Genomic DNA, 6,000 nt, shown 5'->3' with positions numbered 1-6,000 from the left:
CAACAACTCTTGCGGTGCAAACCCTTTTAGCTTCAACTTATAGTTACAAAAAACTTTTACTTACGCCAACGGTAACAAATTTACAGTAGGTCACCTGACCGTCTAGTTAATGCTAATAGCTCAAGTTGCTGTTGATAAATCAACTTCTTGTTAAAAATCGTTGTTGCCAACTACAGTTGCTATTGAACGCACTTCCTAGGGACAATCAGTTACTAGTTACTATTGATGTCACATTTATACTGATGATCAATTGCTACTACTGATCAGTTCTCATGTACCTATTTACCAACCATTTGAGACTTATTTGTATAAGTATTTATTTCAAAATTCTTTTGTTCCTTAAGCAAATGCAATTACCTAATAAGTTTTTTTTTGTCGGTAAAAAAACATGGTTTTGTTATTTTTTTGGTAAGTTACTTAAGGCGATGATATTATTAAAGGACTAGCAACATGCCTTACAAAGATAAGAAGAGCAACTACTCTAGAAATTAAAAATAAGATAAATTGTATGTTTCAGCCAAATGGTCAAAAACATAATAAGTGGCCAAGTGGGTGAAGTGAGAAAATGAGGGGGTGAAACGAAAATAATATTTGAGTAAGAGAGATTCATTCAACAGCTTTTGACAATAAATGTGTCTTGCAGAGCCATGTTGTGTACTTTACAATGTCTCAGTATTCCTGTTGACTTTTGAAAAGACAATTATACCCTGCATTGGGATCAAAGTTACAACTTACAACAATACAAAGTAATATTAGAAACTTATATTAAGTGTCGTTTGTTAAAAAAGTTTATAACAAGAAACACTAAAAAAGATAGCCTCTTTATATATTATAAGAAAAACATTAACGTGTTGTAAATAATGTCTATCAAATTAATTAAGACCTGGTTAAAAAACTCGTGTAAGAAATCACGACACTCGGGTTGCCCATAAATGTATTTTGGTTTGGTTCAAACGTCTACATACAAACAATTAACAATCCCGCATTATACACCCAAAAATCATTGATGGCCTCCATGCCAAACAACATTTATTAGCTCGTTGGCACATTTTAAATCCGAATCTTCGTTACTGTACCATATCCTCATTTAATAGCATTGTTGTCCATCAAAATCATAAATATAAATAACAGGAATACCTAAATTTTTCAGTTTGTAAACAATGGGTGTTTTAAGCCGACATTTTTACAATGAATCTGTTTATGATTTAATAATAATCTTTTAAATACACATATTGTAAGTGGCTATATATATACATAGAAGGACCACAGTTCAATAACTCAATATAATGCATCGTTATGGTTTATCTACAATGTGCAAGTTGGCTCTAAGTTTGTCTAGACACCGTTATGAAAGTGATGAATCAGAAAACACGGCTTAGAAATTAAGGGCGGATACGATGGATAATGGATAATCGACATTTATAACAAAATGTCAATGGTTACAAAGTCAATGATTATAACTAGTCAATTTCAATGTTTATGTCTTCAAATGATGTTTTGTTTCTTTTTTATTTTTATATTTTCTCATACGAGACTCGAATCCACAATCACTTGATTGAAAACATCTTATAAACATCTCTTAAGGCTAAAAAAGGAGTGATTTGTTTCTTTATCATTTTCATGTTGTTAGCTTGAACTAGGTTACTTGGTGAAACAAGAAAAGGTTACTTTTCCCTCTATGTGCATGCCCCACCATGCACTAACATTGGAAGAACCATGCATGAGCATGATTGAAATATACCCCATCGGACCATGTCATCAAAGTCAAACTTTGAAGCAAAGGATCAACACAAAGTGACTCATATTCCCATCCACCTCACCACACCCTACCCTCCTTTTCAAAGAAAGGTTTGCTAATTAACTAAGGTTCTTCATGAGCTCAAAAGTAAGTAAACTTTAAACCAACCATCCCCTTTAACACATCGTCAAAGTTACAAAAGAATGTAGAAAGTGTCCGACTTTACTTTTTCGACGAAAAGATACATTCATGGAAAACGAGGTTAGCTATATACATATTTATAATTGAAAGAAGTTATTTCAATATCTGGTTTTTAGGTTCTTCTAAAGTATACAATCTCTTTATTTCTTAATGACGATTTGGTCGACTTGTGCTATGAAAGTAATCATCTTATAATAGCAAGTGACAGTACTGATATTTGTCTCCATGTCGATGATAGAATACGTGTGCCCTATGTTGCACGCAATATTTATGATTTGGCCGACTTGAGTTGTGTTGTCTACATCAACTTATTTTTGTTTGATTGTATATGTTCTTTTTTTTTCGATAAAAGACGAGGTGAAAATATGAAGTATTATGGGACTAGAAAAATACTAAAGATGAACACAAGTATTATGAGATCCATATTGTGATAATTATACATTGAATATGGTGGTTAAAGAAAGCTACTTTTGCATTTCTCCACTAAGCAAGATATTGAATTATGGACTTTAATTTTGAAATTGATTTGACCATGCTTTACACACAAGCATGCAAGTTTTTTAAGAGCAAAAGTCTCAAAAGAATCAACCTGCCCTTTTGGATAGTTTTGTAAAAGGTTAACCTTATTTTAGCCTACTTTAATTGTTGGCCAAGTTTTTAACTTATAAATCATAAAGTTAGGGTTTAATATATGCTTACAAAAGTTGAGACCAATCTTTCTAAATTAAATTAAACAAGATGCAATATGGGTAAAATAATAATATTATAATAAGAAGTGCTTTTGACTCGATTGATATAATTTAATTGAACTTTTAGCATAATGGTTGATTGATTTATATATCATACTTTTCTAGAAATAGATAGTAAATAATATTTATATATAAATATGCTATACTTTTATTCGTTTCATTTACAGAATAAACTAACTTACATATCAAAATCATCAATACCTATCCATCGTCCAATTTTTTGTATAATAATTTCCACTTATAATGGTTATCCTTCTAAATATACGTCTAAGTACGATCGAGTGTTTATTGTCTTGGTTTGAAGGTTTGAATGCTTTTCAATTAAACAAATACTAAATTAAATAATCATTGTTTGTTATTTAGTATGAGACGACATGTTTCTAAAAATAGGAATCCTAAACAAATTTAAAAAATATTTGAATATTTTGAATTTTATTGGTTTTTAAGTTATTGTATATTGAATATTGGATAATAATATGATTAAGAAAACTCATGCATACTATCAAAATCATTTTATGTGTACATTGTATATATATGATTTTTTAAATATCAAGATTTATTTGATTCAACTTTTAGGCTATCATGGGGGGAAGGCATCGGGTTTTCAGCTAACATGGAAGGAAGACGATAAGTTTTGAGCTAATATGACGACGGTTTATAAACATATTTTCTCAAACATCTAACGTAACAACAATGACGAGTTAGTAAAAGGACAAAGAGAGAATTTAAACTTTGAGAAGACGTATTTAAAATCTCTCTCTATAAATGAGAATTCATGAATTTTCCCTTATGTATATCTTAAATAGAATGCAACATGTCTTTGTTAAAACTGGATCCAATAAATTAAGTTGTATCTAGAATCCATCTATAAATGCATTATTTCAAATGCGTACAAAAATCCTTTTCAGCTACATTTTGGGCCACTTCATAAATTGTTTCTTATCCTACTCCAAGCATATCAAATTATTTGTTTTTGATGGCAACATAGGGCTGACAACAATGAATGAAGGCCATGAGATTTTTATATATCATGTTTGAAAGTAATTTATATGTGAAAAAATTAATTTTTGTAAACATAAATTACACTCGTATTCTAAACGACAGCGAGATTTCTAGCTTGTTTTCATATAATATTTAAATACAATTGTTTATTTATATTAGTAATTATATTACTACTATGAATATATATATTTTTTTAAACTCAAAAGACATTAAGCTATTGCTTTATTTGAAGGTAACAAGAGCCGTCCTCAAACGTTAAACCTATGTATAATCTTCTATATTTGTCATGTGGGGAATAGCCGAAAAGTACTTGTCATGAATCAAGTACACCGAAAATGTGATAGAAAGTTGGACATAGAAATGTATAAGAAGCACAGTAAAAGTTATATATTATCAACTAGTAACTAGTAATCTTGTTTATATATGTTATGTTCATGTTACTCAATTTGTTTTACACTAGGATTATAATAGGGGTGTTAAACATGTTATGTTTGTTGACAGAATCTAAAACTTTTAAATAAAACTAAAAATTATGTTAGATTCATGAACCTAAACACGAATTGTGAGTTGACACTTGATTCGGTCACGCTAAGTCTCCATCTAATAGATATTAATTTTTATTATATCACTACACTAGTCTTATTAGTCATTTGTTGGTGTGGGTCTTTTGCGACGAGTAACCTGTCACCAATCCGTTGGTAAATTGATCTATAAATTGCACCGAAAACCTAATATAAATGGAAATCCAACCCACCCCAACAGCCATTTCAAAGCCGTAAATGGTTACCGAAAAATGGGTTGTTTGTTTTCGTTGGATACCTGTATAACTAACTATAAATGGTTTTAGCCGTCCTCCGGCCACCCTCCTTATTTTACACTCCTTGTTTATTTTGTGGTAACTAATATATTATAAGTAATGGTCTAGGAACTAAAATTCGGGTGATGGACGAATATGATGATGGGTTTAGATAGGGATTAGTGTGTTAGACCGCAATCCACACACCTACGAATGGGACTCACCCTTGGAAGTATAGAGGGGAAACATAGCTTGTCACAAGAGTGAGGTGAGGTTTGTAACTCTACCGCTAGTGGGATGCTTTGTGAGCCATGTTTTAAGGGATAATGGCTTTTGGCGAAGCCAGTACAAGTTCGAATTTGGAATCCTTGTCTATATATATAATGACACCATTTGTGGTTGGCTAGATCACCTATATGAAGTATTTGCGGTGGTCTAGGAACTGAATCCGCCAAAATTAGGGCATTGGTGGTTGGACTTTTAAGAGATTACATGTGTTGAAGGTCGTGTTACTAGATTAAAATCTTTTATGCTTAACTAATAAAAAAAATTAAATAGCCCATTACGATAATTCATTTACGTGCAATACACTTGATTCTCCATTCTACATTATTTGTCATCTCAGCACCATCTCATCATCTCCTCCATCATTCATTTCCATCGTTTAACTCAACCTATGCTACACCACCATTCTGAATTCTCTTTAATTTTTTTTTCTTATTTTTAATATTAAAAAAGTAGTTAAAAAATCCCCAAATCAATACTTTTGCAGGTCACTCAAATTAGTTACAGAACATTCCCTATAAACCCCTAAAACTTTATGCACTCATAAAAAAGCCTCAACAGCAAATCATTGAATGCTCCAAGTTAAAATAAGCCCATTCTGAGAGCTTTAAACAATAAAGCTACCACCCAACATGACATGAAAAGCCATAAATAAACACTGGCCCCTACAACATGAATTGTACCCCATACCATCTTGGTTTCAATGCTTCAACAATTTTGCAAATTTATCTAACTTTAGGACACAAGAAGATATAAGTGTTTTTAGCGTTTGTAAACGTATTTAGCAAAATAGTTATAAGATTAAACAAATTAGAAATATATCGTATTTTCTTTTATGTACACAATATTATGTACATATAGAGTAATCACGCCGAGGATAGTCATGTGGTAAGTCAAAATTTCACTTTTCTTTCAGCTTTCAGAAAATACATTTTATGTTTCAGAAATAAATCAGTCCAAATTTGAAGGGGCGATTAGTTAAAACCACAACGTAATCAACTAAGCATTGGTTATGGTATGCCTAGAAGGATAAGGGAAATAAAGTCTTTTAGAGCCTTTATCTTAAGTTTGTGTCATGAAATTGTAAAACCTAACTTTGATTCAACTAAAATTAATAGTATGGAAGATCTTTTTATCAAAATAAAATCATAAAACTTTCACCTACGATAATCCGTCATTAATCCTATGGTGAAGATACAAACCGTCAATACTCGTTGAAAGAACAAAAT

This window comes from Bidens hawaiensis, unplaced genomic scaffold (genome assembly GCF_021521415.1).
Source record: "Bidens hawaiensis isolate Kalapana, Puna unplaced genomic scaffold, B.hawaiensis_p1.1 tig00001236_1, whole genome shotgun sequence".
NCBI classification, from domain to species: Eukaryota; Viridiplantae; Streptophyta; class Magnoliopsida; order Asterales; family Asteraceae; genus Bidens; species Bidens hawaiensis.
The sequence above is the reverse complement of the archived record's forward strand: the minus strand, read 5'-3'. Positions refer to the sequence as shown.